Source organism: Trichechus manatus, unplaced genomic scaffold, assembly GCF_000243295.1.
Source record: "Trichechus manatus latirostris isolate Lorelei unplaced genomic scaffold, TriManLat1.0 scaffold00036, whole genome shotgun sequence".
Lineage (NCBI taxonomy): Eukaryota > Metazoa > Chordata > Mammalia > Sirenia > Trichechidae > Trichechus > Trichechus manatus.
This window is the reverse complement of record NW_004443972.1, coordinates 2,783,018-2,803,685: the sequence shown is the minus strand read 5'-3', so window position 1 is coordinate 2,803,685 and position 20,668 is coordinate 2,783,018. Positions and strand designations below refer to the sequence as shown.

General features: G+C 38.2%; 1 protein-coding gene across 4 annotated transcripts in view; it reads left to right on the top strand.

Moving 5' to 3' along the window:
- Positions 1-341: 341 nt before the first annotated feature.
- Positions 342-20,668, top strand: part of ORC4 (origin recognition complex subunit 4) — a 103,337-nt gene continuing 83,010 nt past the window's right edge. The window contains exon 1 of one of the 4 annotated variants that reach the window (XM_004375365.2): positions 342-459. The gene's annotated coding sequence lies outside the window, so the exon portion shown is untranslated. The remainder of the gene's footprint in view (positions 460-20,668) is intronic. The other 3 variants (XM_023730380.1, XM_023730379.1, XM_023730378.1) reach the window with 3 other exon arrangements.

Sequence of the window (20,668 nt, the reverse complement as noted above, 5' to 3'; positions counted from 1 at the left end):
TGCTTGGGGGGGAGGGGGGGTTCGGGTAGAAGAGATGGGAGGCACTCACTGCGCATGTCCCTCTCTGACGGGAGGCTGGTTGGTTGAGGGCAGGAGGAGGGGGAGGGGAGGAAATGAGATGGTTTCCCAGAAGGCGCAGAGGCGCTTGTGACCCGGAAGACATTGTAGCACGGTAGGGGGGCGGGGGCGGGGGGGAGGAAGAAGTCGTTACTCTTTAACTCCCCCAGCCCCCTCCTCCCTCCTAAGGGAAAGTGGAGGAACGGAAGTGGGCGTGGACAGAGGCGATGGAAGGTCACGTGTTTGGGCGTGAAGGGGGCGGGGTGGGAGAGGCGGTGCGTGCGCGGGGCAAGTCGGGAGTGGTTGCGTGTTGTTGGCATTCGCAGGTGAAGCCGAAGCTAAGTACGGTCAGCGAGCTTGAGAAACTGTTTCTGCGGTCGCTGCATTCCCGTGTTTGCCCTGGTAAGCAGGCTTTTCTGCGAGAGGTGAATTGGGATACGTTGGCCTCAGAACGAAGGCCGGGGACGCCAGTGTTGAAAGACGAATCGAAAGGGGAGGATGGAAGGCTGTGGATACTGGGAATGCGGGAATGGGGCAGGCTTGTCTAGGCCACACAGGCCAGGACCAGGCGGGCTCGTTCTGTTTCGTGGCTTCACCGTGAGGCCGCAGACGAATCTCTGACGAGTGCAGGGAGTCTTGAGGACTGTAGATTTACGGCAGGGTGACGACTACACCCGGTGGTGGATGAGGAACGTGATGGTTAGGTGTAAGAAATGGGATCTATGGAACCTCTGCCGGTGACTAGTAATTGCTTTCTCAGCTCGGGGCAGGGGACCTGTCCAGGGACGGAGACAAACCCCGTATATGAATTTTGACCAGCTTTTGGCACCAGATGCATTGCTTGTATTATGTATTGTGGCCTTCAGTCCTTACCTCGCAACCCTCCTTGAAATTCTGGAGTGGCTTGAGGGAAGAAGCAGTCAGGGAAGTCTTGAGTGGAAGGATTTCCTTCCACGTTTTATGTTGCTGTTGCAACACAAAACCTATGCCTGTTCTCAGAGAGGGACATGGGATTATGTAGTCCTAGATAATAAGTTTTATTGTTGGTAAAGAGAGAAGCGATATCATCAAGGTTTAGTGTAAATAGCATATTTTAAAGTATTTTGTCTCAAGTTTTTTTGGGTACTGGTCTTGGATTTTAAGCCTTTGGTTTCTCAATTAAATACTACGTATTTTTGCTGGAAATAATGAGTTGATGTGAACACAGAATTAAAAATATTTAAGAAAGAATTCATACACTTAGATTAATAAAGTTTTGTTGTGAAATAACACTGTTCTTTTCACATTCTGTTCATCTTAACAAAAAGCATTTTCACATCTTTCAGATGTCTTCTTTTGTAAAGATACTTTGAAAGATTTTCATCTAAACTTCCTCGTGTTTATCGTGTGATGTTGTTTAATTCTGTAATGGGTCTTTTGGACTATGCTATCAATTAAAGTTGTTTCTGAGTTTGACTTCCTATATATTTGGCAGTGAGTCCTATTTATCATCATCTTGTATTTCTTTCTGGATGTACAGTAATCATGTTAGATGGAATCAAAATCAGAATGCTGTGCCTTAAATTTTTTTCTCTAGTGAAACAAATACCTACCAATTTGTAACAAAATAATTATAGCAAGGCAGTTAAAGTGCCTAAGATAAAATTTTTGGGATCTTTTTTTTGTGGTAAATACTGCATATGGAGAAAAGTGCACAACACATGGAAGGTGGAGTATAATGAACAATTATAAAGTGAGCGCTCTAACCACTACCACAGCCAAGAGCTAGAACATTGCTGGCGCCTGAGAATCACTCCTCCCTTCATCCATTTCTGATCATTTCCTCTTCTTCACCCCTCCCAGAGGTTAACACTATCCTGATTTTTATGGTATTTACTGCTTTTCCTTCTGATTTATTTCTTTTAACCACTTATGCTGGTATTCCTAAAATATAGTGGAATTATACATTATCATTTCATGTCCTTTTTCTCGGATGTTGCTAAGATTTAACCCTGTTACTAAGCAGTTGTTCATATATTTTCATTGCTTTTGTTGTGCAGTATAGTAATTATTGTATATTAATTCTTTTTGTGAGTAAGCCTAAATTCCTTTAACCAGTCTGATGTTGGAGAAAGGAGCCCTGGTGGTGCAGTGGTTAAAGCAATCAACTGCTAACTGAAAGGTTGGTGGTTCAAAGCCACCAGCAGCTTGGTAGGAGAAAGATGTGGCAGGCTGCTTCTGTAAAGATTTACAGCCTTGGAAACGCTATGGGGTCACTATGAGTCGGAATCAGCTCGACGGCAGTGGGTGGATAATGCTGATGAACTGGAGTTCTGGTGGAGCAGTGGTTAAAGTGTTCAGCTGCCTACCAAACGGTGGGCCGTTTGAACCCACCAGCTGCTCCGCAGGAGAAGACATGCCAGTCTGCCTCCATAAGAATTTACAGCCTTGGCACCCCTGTGGGGCAGTTCTACTCTGTCTGACGGGGTTGCTATGAGTTGGAATCAACTCTGCAGCAGTGGGTTTTGGTTAATGTTGGCGACTAGTTGCTGTTGAGTTGATTCTGCCCCTAGTTGACACAAACGGTTTGCCCTCGACTACTAACCTAAGTTTGGTCGTTCGAATCCACCCACCCAGTGGCACCATGGAAGAAAGGCCTGGCAATCTATTTCTATAAAGATTACAGCCAAGAAAACACTGTGGAGCCATTCTACTGCGTAACACATGGGATATCAATATCAGTCAGAAATGACTCAACAGCAACAGATTTTTTTGTTGTTGTTTTTAATGCTGATGAATATTTGGATTATGTCTAGTATTTAGCACTTGTAAACAGTGCTGCTGTCAGTGTTCTTATACGTATATTTTTATGCACATAAACATGCATTTTTGTAGGGTGTATGTGTTTGTCTTCAGCTTCACTAGATTTTACCAAAGTTTTCCAAAGCAGATGCACCAGTTCATACTCCCACCAGTAGTGTATGAGAGTTCCCTTTATTTCTACATTCTCATCAATCATTGATGCTTTTTCATTTTTGCCAACCTGATGAATGTAGCTTTATCTTACTGTTGTTTAATTTGCACTGCCCTGTTTATGAGAGTGAGCACCTTTTAAAAGTTTATTAGACAATTGGATTTTTTTTTAAATTGCCATTTTAAGTCTTTTGCAGTTTTTCTATTGTCTGTGTTTTACTTCAAGATTTAACTGCAGAAATCATGTTCTGTGCTTGTGCTATCCCATACATTATCCATTAGCAGCATGTGGCTACTGAACACTTAAAATGAGGCTAGTGTGACTGAGGAACTGAATTTTTCATCTTATTTAATGTTAAATTTGAAAACATACTCAGTTCAGCTATTGGAAAACTTTTAAGTACATTTGGAACATCTTGAGTATGTGATTTATTTTCTCAACTGTAAATTTTATAAAAATACAAATTCTGATGAAAAATTAACCAACTTAATGATATACTGTACATGTCACATACACACTAGATTTTAGGAGACTTAATATGAAAACGTACTGTAAAATATCTCAGGTTTTTTAATTCTGATTACATGTTGAAATTATAATAAATTAATATTACTTTTTAATTTAGATACTGGAAAATTTTAAATTATATATGTAAGGGGCATTATATTTCTGTTGGACGATGCTGTTCTCTACTATCAGTGTTAGATGTTCCAATATATTTACTACTTTCTTTGTTCGTTTCTTCCTACATCGTTGATTTTTCTTTCAGGATCTTTCCTTTTCCTATTGTTTAGGTACACCTTGTAGGAGTTCCTTAATGCTAGTATCCCGATGGCCAATTCTCTTTTAATTTTTTTCCCGTACTTTATAATGTCTTTATTTCACCTTCAATCTTGAATGTTTTGCAAGTATTTAATTGTAAGTTTGTAGTCATATGTTTTTCAACACCTTGAAGATAATATTCCACTATTTTTTGGCCTCTGTTATTGACGTTGAGAAGTCAGCTGTCAGTCTGACTCTGCTGCTTCCAAGGAGATCTGTCTTTTAACGTATTCTCTTTATCTTAGAATTTCTGCTGTTTTATCATCATGTTTTTGTGTGGAATTCTTTATCCTTCTTTGGGTTTATTGGGATTCTTGAATATGTGGATCAGTGTCTTTAAAACATCATCTATTTCCATTTTTAGTTCAGTCTTGGCTTTTTTATTGTATTATTTGCATGATATTTGTAGTTAATTTATGTCTGTGGTAGGTAATTCTAGTTTCTGAATTTATATGTTTGTTTCTGCTGGCTTTTGCTCATGATGTCTTTTTGTGTGTGGGTGTGTACTTGTAATCTGGTAGTTGTATTTGAAAAATTGCAGGAGTACATGAGTCCTAGGATGATGGTATCTTTCTCAAGAGGGAATTTTCCTTTGTTTTTGAAAGACACCTAAGGGTGCTGCCAGTTCCAAATGACTTAATTCTGGTTCAAGGCTTGGGATTTCTTTTATTGTATTGTGACATTAAGCAGAGCTGCAAGTCCATGTGTGTTCTGCTTTACTTCCAATTCTCCTTTATCCTGATAACGTTGCCCTTAAAGTCTCAGTGTAAATTGGATGATTTATCTGAGTGCCCAGCTTTGACTTTTCTTCTGGATAGGCAAATGCCCTCAGGACAGAAGTGACTGGGTGTGTGGCTCATTTCTTTGGTTTACCTTGTACTAGATTTTGCTGTGTAATTTCACAGCACTATATTTCTTTGCTTTTTATTATGAAGTGCTTTTTGTTGGCCTCAGCAAGAAGGTTGATCCAGTCTGCTGTTACCAAAATAGAAACTTCAAACTCTCTATTTTACTTTTTTTTTTTTTGAGATTACATTTCAGCAGTTTATCATGCTTCTAGTCAAAACTGTACATTTTAACTTAAGTCATACATTAGTTTTAAACTTTTTAAATTACACTGGCTTCTACAACATAAGAAAACAAATAAAATTAGAAAATATTTTTTAATAGTCTGTTTCTTTTCTTTTTTTTTAAATTAACGGTTTCAGAGGGAAAAACTATATAGTATCAGTTACTTATACATGGTTTGTTACTAAAAACAGCAGATACGTCTTTATAACAGATTGTTCTCCAGAACATTGCCTATCAAAGTTGCCCTGTTGGACCAAAATAATTGGACATTTATCCTCTCACCTTGCTCAGTCTCTGAGTATGAGTTGCTCCAGGAAGTGTCATATTGCACAAAAGTAGCTCTTTGTAACTACCGTTGACCCTGAAGATGCTAACAGCTGGAGGCTGTCACAACCTCCCATTCCCCTATCTCTAAAGACAAACACTCCGAAAACTTTTTTGACTGATTATTTTGGTATTTACCTCCATATCTGAATAAAATCTCGTATTGCTACCTCTTGATTTTTTCAGTTTTAGGCATTATCTGTTGACTTCCTGTGGACAATGTAAATATAGTTTTTATCTGTGAAAAACCTTAACCATTCTTTGTTTTTCTGTCTAATATCTTAGGTTTCAGTTAGATGATCATTCAGTGTTTATGTAGTTTGTATAGTTCTAAGTAGCATTAATTTAGTTTTAAACTGTCTGCTGGTTGTCAGCATATCCTTTTCATATATTCAGAAATATCAAGTATTTTTATCAGTTTAAATGTCATTGAGAAGTTGCTCCTAGAGCATTCTGATCTACTCCAGTTTAGGCTGGTTGTGTGATATGGTTGATCCTTGTGCAGCCTCTATCCTATGATGGATCGTATCACCTGTATCCCATGTAATTCCGTGTCTTGTGTACTCCCACATTTTGGTGAATTAGTCTCCAGTAGCTTTTTGAGAGAAAAATATTTTGTGTAGATGTCTTTAATTTGCCCTGATTGTTCGGCTTGGTGTAGAATTCTAAGTTGCAAAGTGTTTTTCTTCAGAATTGTGAAGGCATTCTTAACATCTGATATGAAATCTGAGGCCATTCTTATTTCTTACACTTTTCATGTCATTTTTATATCCCCTCTGAAAGCTTGTAGGATCCTCTCTTTATTGTCCCCAGTGTTCTGAAACTTTACAGTGATGTGACTGTATTATGAGTCTGTGGTCATCCGTTTTGTTCGTCCTTTCTGTCTGGTAGCTTGTACCTCTCAGCTCTGAGGAAGTTTCTCTTTTTTTGTTTTTTACTTTGTTTTCTGGGAAATATGCTTCACTTGATTTTTCAAACCTTTGAGACTTTTGTTTTATTATATATTGTTAATTTCCAGGAGCCTTTTTTTTCCTATGGCATCTTGTTATTGTTTCATGGAGCAATGTTGTGCTTTATATCTATGGATTTAATTATAGTTTTGAGGGTTTTGTATTTGAAGTTTATTTCTCCCTGCTTACTGGCACAGTGGTAAGAGCTACAGCTGCTAACCAGAAGGTGGGTAGTTTGAATCCACCAGCCACTTCTTGAAAACCCTGTGGGGCAATACCACTCTTCCTTTAGGATCACTGTGAACCAGAATTGACTCAACAGCAGCAGGTTCTACTGTATTCAGGTTTTTCTTTCTATTTGTACGTTTTGTGTTCATTCATGTTAGAGACTGTTTCCAGGTGTCTTGTGATCCTTGATTGTGTGTGCACATACAAATAAGAGGAATTATGAAGCTGTTTTGAATCTCTGAACATGATTGGGTCTCGTTACCTATTAATGGTATCGAAGAAGAAAATCTTGTAATCTGATAGGAGTAGAAAAAATGAAGAGTTTTGTTGAAGAATAGCAAATCGAGTTGGGCAGCACCAACTGAAAGTACAGAGTGCTCCACTGCTCTCAAAAAGGGCAGTTTTTATACTCAGGGTTCAGCATGACCAATACCGCAGACATTTCAAAAAACAATTCTTTCTTGGTAGTGGTTCATGGTAACAATTTGGGTAAGCAGTTTTCAAGAACATTTTTGTTACACACTTCCTGGAATGTCCTTGGCGCATACATTTTGAGAACAACCACTTCTCTGCTCCTTCCTTTGTCTGCCCAAGAGTGGCTCATGTTAACCCCTTATTAAGAACCTATTTCGAATGCCTCTGTGTTTTGAAGTTTTCTAGCATATTCCCCCTTTTGATCCAGCCTCCGCTATGGGGTGCTAATCACCCAGAATCAGGTATCCTTTTTTCTCAAGGACTTAGCTTCCTTGAGGAGTTTCAGTTAACCAAAAATTGTTTTCTTAATCTTGCCAAGCTACTAGGCCTCATCTTCAGGGTGAGCGGATCCTTACTGAGGTTATGGCATCAGGCTAGACCAAATAGGAGGAACAAATTCAGAACAAACTCGAGCAATACGGGTCAACATGAAACGTGCAGGGAGGTAAAGGTAGTTCCTTTTCATTAATCTAGACGCCATTAAGGGTTTAAGAGTAGAATTCAAGGTAAACAAAGATACGTACATAACATAGCAAAAACATCAAATTGAGGTGTGAAAGCAGTTTTCATCTAAGGTCTCAGTTTCTTGAAATACATGATTCTTCGTATAGTCAGAGAAGTTTCACTCTGGTTGTAGGAATTAGACAAGCTTTTCATATAATGTTTGATTAATGCTATAATAATCAGTAAAGAAACTAAAAGAATTAAGCTAGTTTGTAATATGGAATGCGGCGAAGAACCAGTACCGTTTGGTAACCAACTAACGATATCTAAAATAGAGGAGTCAGGCCTAGGAAATATTGAATGCAGCCAAGTAGCTTTTTGGCAGATTTTCCTGATGTGTTGTTCCACTTCTGTGGTAGTGTTTATCCAAATGCAACAGAAGGTATTAGTAATAGCTTAAACCCCTGTTTGTGGGGCTAGAAGGAAATCAAGAGCTATTATATTGTCTAGTACCACCTTAGCAAGAGATTCTGAAATCTTTGTTGAGCAGCCATTTTATCTGCAATGTCATCTACAGCCAGAGCCAGGGTAACAGATAAGTTGCAAATGGATTTCTCAAGTTGGGGAATACCATAATTGGGTAAAAGTGCTTGAAGGAACACCTATCCCAATCCAAGTTTATCAGCTGTTGGATTATGGTCTGGCATAGAAGCTCTCATTTCGAAAAATGATCTTCAGATCACTTGTCCAATGTACACTTCCGTTTACAAGAGTGGATATTTAGGGGAACTCTTAAGAGAGCTAATGTGCGTTGCTCTCTCATCCTCCATCCAAGCAGGGCAATGCCGAAGCATAGGGGCTGTCACCTGCGTTTGAATCTTCTACTGTGTTGTAATTTGATCCTCCACGTAAAAATACATATCCAGGAGGACCACAGATCATATTGTTCCCAGTGTAATTTTCCAGGAAAGGAATAGTTTCATAACCTGCTTAACCCAGTCTTCAGTAAGGGAATTGTTACACAGGGACAATCACCTTAATCTTATTTGGGTCCAGAACTTAGTACAAAGCGGAGACAAGTTGTTTAAATAGGTCTTACTTCGCCATAAGCAATTGGGTAATTGGATTGCACTTTGGAACAAACTCCGAAGTATCTAGGGGTATCAGCAAGGTGGAGTGGAAAAGTAGTATCATTTAGGCAATACTTCTGTAATCTGTTCCAACTGAGAAATGAGTTTATTTTAGAACAATTCAATTGTTATTTCATGGATTGAGTTAAGTTGAAGCGTGCTACCTGATGTTGGGCTAACAATCCAGGGGTATGCTACAGCCTAACACTTATGGTTTGCTTAAAGGTAATATTGAAATTAATAGTAGCACTGGGTTCAGGACTATAATTTGATATAGGAAATGCTAATGGATCTGAATTTTCATGCCCAGATTGTAGACGGGGATGACAGATCAAACATTCAGTCAAATTGTTGGTGTTAGTTACTGGTTGGGTGTATTTGATAAATGCATTCTCTTTACATGCAGCAAAAGATACCACTGAAAAAGAGAAGGATGAAATTTAAGCAAACCTTCGTATTGAATAAAATTATCAAAGAAAAAGACCACAAGTAAAGCTCATAACATAAGAATGGCTACAATTATAAAACAAAGGTCACAAAATTCAGCAAGATTCATGGAGTCTTATTTCGTGATCTTGAAATCTGCAGTCTACCTCACATGTCATCTGCTTCTGGCCACTAGGGCATTTTAAAGTGAATTTTAGTTCTCCAGAGGGTTGAGAAGCCCACAGGGGTGTCTTGGCTGTCTTTAGTTGTGACAAATGGACCCAGGTTTTAACTCGCTGTAATTTGACAGCACATGGATTGGTTAGGAGAACTAGATACGGTTTTTTCCAGCTATGTTCTAGTGAGTCTTTTAGTTGACGTTTTTTCTAGTATACATAGTCTTTGGGGACAATGTTAGGCAGATTTTGGGATGCTAACTCTTGGTCATGAAAGGCTTCTTTGATCTGTGAAAAATATTTGTTAGAGTATTGGATTAAAGATTCCCCACAGTATTTTAAGAATTCAGGTTGAACAGTGTTAGAGTTAGTATAGGCAACATGAGGGAGGACCATAGGTCTTTTGGTAATATATCTTATATGGAGTAAGTTTATGGGATCCGAATGGGGTAGAGCTTAAGTTCAAAAGGACTGAAGGAAGTATGTTAATCCAGGATAAATTTAGGGCCTCACAAAGTTTGGCTGATTGACTTTGTATTATACCGACAGTCATTTCCACTAGGCCAGAAGATTAGGGGCAGTAGGATAATCTAACCTCTGAAAAATGGGAACATTTCTACGTATTTCTTGAATGATTTGACCAGTGAAATGGGTTTCTCTATCACTCCAAAGAGTCTTTGGTGCTTTAAAGGTTTTTCTGAAGTTAATTCATAAAGGTTGGGGCCATCGGTAAACAAATTCCAAGCATCTTTTTTTTAATTCATCATGAGGGCAATAGTAATTTTGGAAGCAGCTTGTTTGGCTGCTTTGTCAGCAAGAGCATTCCCTCTAATCTTTCCATTTTGGGGTACTCCCTTTGGCTGGTGAGCTTGTGTTTTTATTACAGGAATTTCAGAGGGGAGTGGAAGAGTGTCTAAAAGGTTTACCACTAAGGTTCTATTTTTTATGGTAGTCACACAAGAGATTAAAAATCCTTTGTGTTTCTACATCATGCCAAAATCATTTACAATCCCAAAACAATGCTACAAACCAGTATAAATAGTAACAGGCTTTCCTGAAGCAATCTTTAAAGCTCTAGTAAGGGCAGTTAATTCAGCTTGCTGGGCAGAAGTAGCTCCAGGGACAGTTTCTCTCTCAAGGACTTCAGTAGAAGTTGTGATGGCGTATTCATCCTCGTAATGAGAACTAGTAGGATTTGGTTTCAAGTAGGAGCTATCGACAAACAAAGCTAAATTATGTTTAGTTAAGGGGATCTCTCTTAAATCCTTTCAAGGAGTCAAAAGCTGTTCAGTTAAATCCAGGCAGTTATGCATAGCGTAATTATCAGTGTCAGTTTCTGAGGAGAAGGGTGCCTTTGTTTAAACAAGTCACAGAATGTAGTCTTAACATTAGATGCGGCCAGGAGAACCTCATAAGAAGTTTGAACTGGCAGAAAGATGTTGAGTGAAAGCAAAACTAAGTATGGCAGATCCAGCATGGGGCACATAAACATCTGAAAGATTTCCCAGCACTATATTTGCGGTGGTTTCTACTAATTTGGCTGTAGCAGCTACAGCCCAGAGACAAGGGAGGGTATCCTTTAGCTACAGGGTCAAGCTGCAGGCTGTAATAGCCTGCCAGTTTTTGATACCTTCCATGTTACAGGGTCAGTACACCTAAAGTGTTTCCAGGCACTTTATGTATAAAAAGAAGAAAGTCTAGATAATAGTTGGTGTTTTTGTTAAAGCCTCTTTTGTCTGTAACCTCGTGATCTTCTGGTAGAATATGCTATGAGTCTGGTTCAGAGGCTTTTAAATACTTACATAAGGGTTGGGCCAGCAAAGAAAAATTAGGATTCCAAGTCCTACAATAGCCACAAAGTCCTAGAAATCACCATAGCTGTTTCTGTGTTTTAGATATAGGAAAAACACAAATGACTTCCTTCTGTTTAGGATCAATAGAGATGTTTTCTGCAGAGATTAGGGGGCCTAAATACTTGACAGAAGGTTGAGACACCTGTGACTTTTCTTTGGAGACTTTATGTCCACTAGCAGCCAAATGTTTTAACAAAACTGCACTATCATTGATGTAAGTCTGCTGAGAGATTGAGTTTACCAGTAAATCATCAACATGTTGTAACAATTTAGATTTGTTTATAAACTGCAAAGACTGCAAGTCTACATGGAGAATTTGGGAAAAATAAGTGGGAGATTCAGTAAATATCTGAGACATTAGTCCAGGTAAATTGTTGATTTTCCCAGGTGAAAGCAAATATACTGATTTTCAGGGTGCACAGGAATACTAAAAAAAACACTGCAAAGGTTTAACAACTGTAAAATGGGTAGTGTTCAGAGGGATATTGGAAAGTAGTAAACAAGGTTTTGGGACTCCTGGAAACCTAGGAATAACTGCAGTTAATGACATACAAATTTTGAACAAACGTCCAGCCCCTATTGTTTGTTTTTTTTTCATAGGAAGAACAAGGGTATTGCAAGGGCTGGTGCAGGGGACAATCAAATCTTTAGAAAAGAAATCTTGTATATGGGGAGCCAGGCCCTCCTAGGCTTCTCACTTAAGGGAGTACTGGGGAATCATTGGCAGGGGTTTACGTGTACCTTTTTGGATGTTAATTGGCTCTGCTGACAAAACTCAGTTACATCTATGAACATAATAGTCAGGGATTAAAGAAATAACATTGGGGGGGAGAGGGCTAGGTTGGGTTGAATTATCCATTGTGCATGACAAGCGCAAGCAAGCAGCAAGCAACCTCTTCCCTTTGAATCTGTTCTGATTTAAAACCCATGTCAGTATTTTGGGGAACATCAGACAAACATAGTAATATCTCTCCATTTTCAGTAAATTGCAAATGACAATTGCATTTAAGCAAAACATCTAGGCCCAACAAATTGACAGAGGTTTATTGGGTTTCCGAAAGGATTTAGCTATATAGTCAGGCTTGGGCAAGGGTCTCAGTGAAAGTGACCTCAGACCCAAAAGTTTTCCTCATCTTGGTGTTAGGTATTATAGAGATCAGAGTCACTTGTGCATTGGTGTCTAAAAGCCCAAGACACAATTCTTTTCATTTTTTCATTGAACTTTGATTGTAACATAGGGCTTTTGCTTCCCCCCGGTGATAGAGGGACCTCAGCTTAAGCCTCAGTCTTAATTATTTCTAAAAGGAGATCCAGGCAAAGTTGACAGTGCCCTCAATCATTTGTGGTGCTGTGTACGCCTCTGCCATTTCAAGTGCAAGTTGCATGGGTCCAGCCCAGTTGCCTAGTGACACAGAAGTGGTCCCTCCCATTTTTGTTCTTCTATTTTTTCTTACTATTGGAGCTGCGACTATGTTGCTACTTGGTTGTCTTGGCAGGGACAGTTATCAGCACATTCTAGAGGGAGCCTCTAAGGTCTTTTCAAGGCTGCTCAACACAAGCCTGCCTTGAAGGGCTTTTTTACTTTTTCTTGCTTCGCACTAGGTGTTCTCAGTGCTGGGGACTCAGAAAACTGTTTAAATTTTCCTCGTCCTCTGAGCTTCCATTTCTTGTTTCTTTATGGCTCAAATCAGTCTTTCATTCTCAAATTAGAGGGACCTCCCTCTGCCCAGTAACAATGGCAGAAGTCATCTGTAAGGGAATTATCAACTTTTTTACCTTGATTTTTCCCAGTTTAGTAACCAAAGTGACATTACTTTACGTGTTTGTTCCACTTCCTTTCTTATCTTTTTTGGCTTTCCAGGTATCTATTTCCATTACTAAGGTTCTGTCCTTCCAGGCCGCTATCGGTGCGCCACTTTGCTAACTCCATTCAGAAATGAGACTCTTCAGTGAAACCTTCATTGCCTTTGGGGGAGTTTTCCATTCAGTGTGTTCTAACCATAGCTGAGTTTTTTCAGGCCCAGTTATAGACTAGTTGAAACAAATCTGAGAGCCCAGACTGATAAGCTGCTACAAGGAGTTTAAATTTCTCAGCAGACTTATAACGATCTTCACATAGCTTTGGAAAATCTTTCAAAATGCTCCGCCTCTCTGAGCATGTTCAGGGGGCAAAAGTAATATGAGAAGACTCCTCAGCTTCTGCGTCGGACAATTTTTAAAGGACATTTCAGATGGAGGTTTTTCTGTTGGTTTTTTTTAGGAGAGAAAGGAAGTTCAGATAAAGTATTGTCAGAGGAATAGGAGGGTAAAGAAGGGTACAAAGGAGAGACAGCCAGCAAAGGGGCAGATTGGGTAGAAGCAGAGTTTTTGACATTGGAGTTCCTTATTTTGTTTGGTTGATTTGGAAACAGTATCCTGCGAAGAAGCAATTTTACTGTTTGGTGTCTTTTGGAGGTCTCTAGATAACATTCAGAATACGCATCATATTGAGGTTGTTTAATCTGGGAGCCGTTATTTTCCAATCTACTGCACAGAAAAACCAATTTAGGTAGATCAAACAACCCCAAAGTTACCACTGATTTTCCAGACTATTTAGTGAGGTCATGCCAACCAGACAAAAATGCACAGATTAAAGGATCAAAGTGCTTGTTCATTTAGGGGGCAGGAGTGTCAGAGGGAGGCTCCAGTTTGTCCCTAGATTTGGCATTTCCCATTTCCAAAAAGATAGCAAAATCTTAATTACGAAAACAAACCCTTAACTCAAAGAGCTGTAATACAAAGGAGTGAATCTTGGATTTGAGAGGTTATTTACCTTGAGACAACTCCCAAGAGTCCTTGGAGACAGAGAACTCAAACGGCTCAGCTGGTACCAAAGCCCAAGTCCTCAACACCTTGGGTTCATTGAAGAGAATGCCCCTTAGAAATCCCACTTCTGACACCAAATATGTCAAAGTAGAAAATCTCATACTCTGTTAGGAGTAGAAGAAACAGAGTTTTACTAAAGAATAGCAACTCAAGTTGGGCAGCACAAAGTGAAAGTACAGAATGTTCCACCATTCTGAAAAAGGGCAGAGTTTTTGTGCTCAGGGTTTAGCATGACCAATACCATAGACATTTTAAAAAAACAATTTTTTCTTTATATGTGATAACATTTCGGCTAAGCAGTTTTCAAGAATGTTTTTGTTGCATGCTTCCTGGAATGTCCTTGGTGCATATTTTTTGAGAACACCCACTTCACCTCTGCTTTCTCTCTTGTCTACCCAAGAGTTGCTTGGGTTAACCCCTTATTGGGAGCCTGTTCTGAACACCTCTGTGTTTTGAAAGTCTGTTAGCACAGTGATTCTCACTTTAGAAAGAGTTGGCTGAGCTGTTTGGGGGTGGGGGAAATGCTAATGTCAATATCTTTAAATATTCAGAAGCCTTTTCGTTTTGGATAACAAGATTCCCATGGGAGAGATTTTTCAGTCTCTGGCCTCCAGATCAGTGATTCTCAACCAGGGCAATTTTGCCTTCCAGGGGTGTTTGACAATATCTGGAGACGTCTTTGACTGTCGTGGGGTAAAGGGGATGCTACTGATACTTGGTAGATGAAGGCTTAGTATGTTGCTGAACATCTTACAATGCACGGGCAGCTCCCCACGACAAAGGATTAGTGTCCATTTCCAACCCTGCTGCAAGATTTAAGCCTGGTTGCCAGTGCTCTGAGAGCCAAATGAAAGAAGAGCTCTCTGGAGTCTCAGCATTCAATATGAAACACTTTCTTAATAATCCTCCTCCCACCCTTTTTTTTTTTGTCTTTGGTACGCTCACTCTCTACTATACCTGGTATCCCCCAGTGTAAAACCTATCTCTGTTTTACTATCTAGAAAATAAATCTCGTGTTTTCTAATGGAGTGGGACAGAGGCTTTCATTTAATTTAAACCATGTTAGTACTTCAGATTCCTTTGGAAATGGCTTTGTAAATAGTATGTTGGAAGACTGGTTATTAAGTGACCGTGATGTTATACATTTATTCTATTTGGATAGGATTGGCGGATGAAATTGGATAGCTTTGTACATTTTAGTAAATGCTTAAATAGGGAAATAAGAAGGTATGACTTGAAGATTATAGACTAGAACGTGAATAAAAATCTAGAATTGACAGATGTTGCCCATCCTTTTATTTCAGTTTTATCTCCCCCTTTTCACTCCAACTCTTGCCCTAAGTTACGATCTTCAAATAAACACGCTGTGATTACTGCATATTCCTTATTTCTTTTTTCTCTTTTCACTCATTATTTTTCCAGTCTCCCTCCCAACCCCAATAAAAACACAACAGAATCTTGGTCCTTTACTGTATCCTTGATTAATATGGGAATTGAGAATAGTAGGAAGTTTTGACCAAAATGTTGAGGTCATACTTGGCAAGATTAAAGCTCTAAATGTGTTTTCTTTTGGTAGACAGGTGTACATTTTCATTCTCTCCTGTGTGCTCTCATCTTTCCACCATTTATAAAAATGTTTTTATATAGGTGACCCAGAAATGTCAACTTGCATTGCTCTATGGAAATAATGGCTTCTAGGTTTATATATGCCTCAGTCAGCTTAAACTTTATAATGAGTAGATGCCAAAAATATTTCCCCTACAATTGTAGCCTTCAGCTAGTAGCCATTAGACTTCAGTTGTTAGTATCACATTGTAATTAGTACCAATCTGCTACAATCTCTGGTTAGAATGATGTTTTTAAAACATAACAAAATTAAACAACTTTTATATTTATGATGTTTTTTAAAGTTAAAAGATTTAGTGTCATAATTAGCATTTATCATATTCTCCACACATTTAAATAGTCAAATTATGAAATACAGATTCTGATGTAAATGTATGAGGAAGTATTTTTTAAGTTATGAAAAAAGGTAACATACCGTCTGAAAGTGATAAGAAAACATGAAAATCATTTATAATGCCTGCACCCAGAAATAATGCTATATATGTATATATATATATAGACAGATGTTGCCCGTCTTATTTTACTTTTATCACCGCCTTTAGCTCCAACTTAGTATATCACATCTTAATATGTATATCATATTTTAAGTTATGAAAATATTGATTTTCTATTAAATATTTGTTGACATATATCAAATGTATGTGTATATTATACTTTTTACTTATATTTAGTTTTAAAATAGGGTTATAAAACTTTGCCATGAAAATTTAAAAGAGATAATATATAGTTAACATTTTCCCATTTCATTACTCTTATAAAATAATATTTTTGTTTGTTTTATATTGCAGAAGTCTCTCAACTTCTGAGAGTAATATTCTATGATCAGCATTGACAAGGGAAAGTAATAAAAATTGGATGTATATAAGAGCTTTATTCAGTAATTCTTCGGGCATTTGCTTTCCTAGATAGAAAACAGATGAATTCGTTTTAAAGTATTGTTACTAATAATTTCCTTTGCTCACTTTCCATTGTTATACAAACATTGCTGTAGGGTCACAATCTACTAAGACATATTTTCCCCATACATTTTATTTTACAGAGAATTTTACTTCGTTTTATACTTTGAACTGACTATAGCTTAAAAACTGACTACCTTTTGTATTTACATTTCATTTTCACAAATCTTCCTGTAAGTTTGTGTTCCACCTGGCTTTTTCACAGATTATCATAAAAAGGGTAAGACTTTTGGTTAAGAGATTTCAGCACGTATTTCAAGATCTTCCTCATAGTTAACTGCAGAAGAAAGTAATAGTCTTGATCCTTTTTGAACCAAAAATGATACATTAAATTTTTTTGTTTAAAACCAAATTATATAAAGATTGCAATTGTTGTGTTTCATAACTTAGTTAAGTAATTATTGCTGGATATCTTATTTTTTTCTTTTTTAAAAAAAGTGCCATACTAAACATTCTTCTAGCAGATTTATGATTATTTCCTTTGAGTAAAGTTCTAGAAGTGGAATTACTGGATCAAAGATGATACAGAATTGACGCACTTAGTAATATATATTTTTGCCATTATTGTATGTTAGTTCCATTAATCACAACCTCACCAATACTGGCTACTATCTTAATTTAAAAAGAAAACAAAATACCTTCACCTTTACATGCCAAAAATGATATCTCATTAAATTTTTTTTTATTTTTATATTTTCCCCCATACAAAAATTTATACATACATTGTTATGTGACTCTAATTGCTCTTCCCGTACTGTGATAGCACACTCCTCATTTCCATCCCTGATTCCCCATGTCCATTCAACCAGCGGCTAATCCTCTCTGCCTTCCCATCTCATCTCTGGACAGAAGCTGCCCATTTGGTCTGTTGTATCTAGCTGAGCTAAGAGACACACTCCTAACGAGCATCACATTATGTCCCACAGTCCAGTCCAATCCCTGTCTGAAGAGTTGGCCTCGGAAATTGTTTTAGTTCTGGGCTGATAGAGAATCCAGGAGCCATGTTTTCTGGGGATGCTCCAGTCTCAGACCATTAAGTCTTCTTACTAGAACCTGAGTTCTTTACCCCACCTTTCTCCTGCTCCATCCGGGACTCTCTGTCCTGTTGCCTGTCAGGATGGTCATTGGTGGTAGCCAGGAACCATCTAGTTCTTCTGGTCTGAGGCTAATGGAGTCTGTGGTTTATGTGGTCCTTTCTGTCTCTTGGGCTACTACTTTTCTTGTGTCTTTGGTGTTCTTCATTTTCCTTTACTCTAGGTGGATGAGAGCAATTCATGCATCTTAGATGGCTGCTTGCAAGCTTTTAAGACCCCAGATGCCACTCACAAAAGAAGGATGCAGATTATTAATAAGTTTTGTAATGCCAGTTGACCTAGATGTTCCCTGAAAGCATCGTCCCCAGACCCCTGCCCCTGCTACTGTGTCCCTCAAAGTGTTTGTATTCAGGAAACTTCTTAGCTTTGGTTTAGTCCAGTTGTGCTGACTTCCCCTGTAGTGTGTGCTGTCCTTCCCTTCACGTAAGATAATTCTTATCTACTTTCTAATTAGTAAATAATCTTCACCCTCCCTCCCCACTCTCATAACTATCAAAGAATGTTTCTGTGTAAACCTTTTCTTGAGTTCTTACAATAGTGGTCTTATGCAGTATTTGTTTTTCTGTGACTGACTAAATTCACTCAGAATAATGACCTCCAGCTTTCTTCATGTTATGTTTCACGGCTTCATCCTTGTTCTTTGTTTGCATAACATTCCATCGTGTGGATATACCATAATTTGTTTATCCATTTGTTTGTTGATAGGCACCTAGGTTGTTTCCATCTTTTTGCTATTGTGAACAGTACTGCAGAAACATGGGTGTGCATATATCTGTCCGTGTGACAGCTCTTATTTCTCTAGGATATATTCCAAGGAGCGGGATAGCTGGATCGTATGGTACTGCTATTTCTAGCTTTTTAAGGAAGCGCCAAATTGATTTCCAAAATGGTTGTACCATTTTATATTCCCACCGTGTATAAGTGTTCCAGTCTTTCCACAACCTCTCCAGCATTTATTATTTTGTTTTTTGGATTAATGCTAGACTTGTTGGGGTGAGGTGATATCTCATTGTAGTTTTGATTTTCATTTCTCTAATGGCTAATGAGCGTGAGCATTTTTTCATGTGTCTGTTAGCCGCCTGAATATCTTCTTTGACGAAGTGCCTGTTCGTATCCTTTGCCCATTTTTAAATTGGGTTATTTGTCTTTCTGTTGTTGAGGTTTTGCAGTATCTTGTAGATTTTAGAGATTAGACACTGATCGGATTTGTCATATCCAAAATTTTTTTCCCAGTCTGTAGGTTGTCTTTTGACTCTTTTGGTGAAGTCTTTTGATGAGCATAAGTGTTTTATTTTTGGGAGCTCCCATTTATCTGGTCTCTCTTCTGGTGCTTGTGCATTGTTACTTATGGATCGTACTGTGTTTATACCATGTATTAGGGCTCCTAGCATTGTCTCTATTTCTTCATCCATGATCTTTATCGTTTTCAATTTTATATTTAAGTCTTTGATCCATTATGAGTTAGTTTTTGTGCATGGTGTGAGGTACGGGTGTTGTTTCAGTTTTTTGCGGATGGATATCCACTTATGCCAGCACCATTTGTTAAAGAGACTGTCTTTTCCCCAAATAACGGACTTTGGGTGTTTGTCACGTATCAGCTGCTCATAGGTCTGGATTTATGTCTGGATTCTCAATTCTGTTCCAGTGGTCTGTGTATCTGTTGTTGTACCAGTGCTAGGCTGTTTTGACTACCATGATGGTATAATAGGTTCTAAAATCAGGTAGTGTGAGGCCTCCCACTTCCTTTTTCCTTTTGAGCAATGCTTTACTTATCCAGGATGTCTTCCCTTTCTATATGAAGTTGGTGATTTGTTTTTCAGTCTCATTAAAAAATGCCAGTGGAACTTGAATCGGGATTGAATTGTATCTGTAGATTGCTCTGGGTAGAACTGACATTTTCACAATGTTGACTCTACCTATCCATGAGCAAGGTATGTTTTTCCATTTTTGCAGGTCTGTTTTGGTTTCCTGCAGTAGTGTCTTGTAGTTTTCATTGTATAAATCTTTCATGTTTCTGGTTAGATTTATTCCTAAGTATTTTATCTTTTTGGGGGCTATTGTAAATGACATCGATTTGGCGATTTCCGCTTCAAGGTTCTTTTTGTTTGTGTAGAGGCCTCCAACTGATTTTTGTATGTTTATCTTGTATCCTGAAATTTTGCTAAAATCTTCTGTTAGTTCTGGTCATTTTCTTGTGGATTCTCTGAGGTTTTCTGTGTATATGATCATATTATCTGTGAATAGAGATACTTTGACTTCTTCCGTACCAGTTCGGATGCCCTTTATTTCTTTTTCTGGCCTAACTGCTTTGGCTAGGACCTCGAGAACAGTGTTGAATGAGAGTGGTGATAAAGGGCATCCTTGTCTGGTTCTCATTCTCAAGGGGAATGCTTTTAAAGTCTTTCCATTTAGGATGATGTTAGCTTTGTATAGATGCCCTTAATTATATTGAGGAATTTTTCTTCTATTCCTATTTTATTGATAGTTTTTATCATGAATGGGTGTTGGACTTTGTTGAATGCCTTTTCTGCATCAATTGATAAAATCACGTGGTTCTTGTCTTTTGTTTTATTTATGTGATGGATTACATTGATTGTTTTTCTAATGTCGAACCATTCTTGCATACTTGGTATAAATCCTACTGGATCATGGTGAATTATTTTTTTGGTATGTTGCTGAATTCTGTTGGCTAGAATTCTGTTGAAAATTTTTGCGTCAGTGTTCACGAGGGATGTTGGTCTGTAATTTTCTTGTTTTCCGGTGTCTGTACCTGGTTTTGTTATCAGGATTATGGTGGCTTCATACCACGAGTTTGGGAGTATTCCATCCTTTTCTATGCTCTGAAATAGCTTTAACAATAGTGATGTTAACTCTTTTTGAAAGTTTGGTAGAATTCTCCAGAGAAGACATCCGGCCCAGGGCTTTTTTCTGTTGTGAGTCTTTTAATAACCTTTTCAATCTCTTCTTTTGTTATGGGTTTGTTTAGTTCTACCTGTTTGTGTTAGTTTAGGTAGGTAGTGAGTTTCTAGAAATTTATCCATTTTCTCTGGGTTTTCAAATTTGTTAATACAGTTTTTTGTAGTATTCTAATTCTTTTAGTTTCAGTCAGGTGTGTTGTGATATCTCACCCGTCTCATTCCTTACACGGATGATTTGCTTTCTCTCTTGTTTTTGTTTTGTTAATTTTGCCAGTGGGTCACCCGTCTCATTCCTTACACG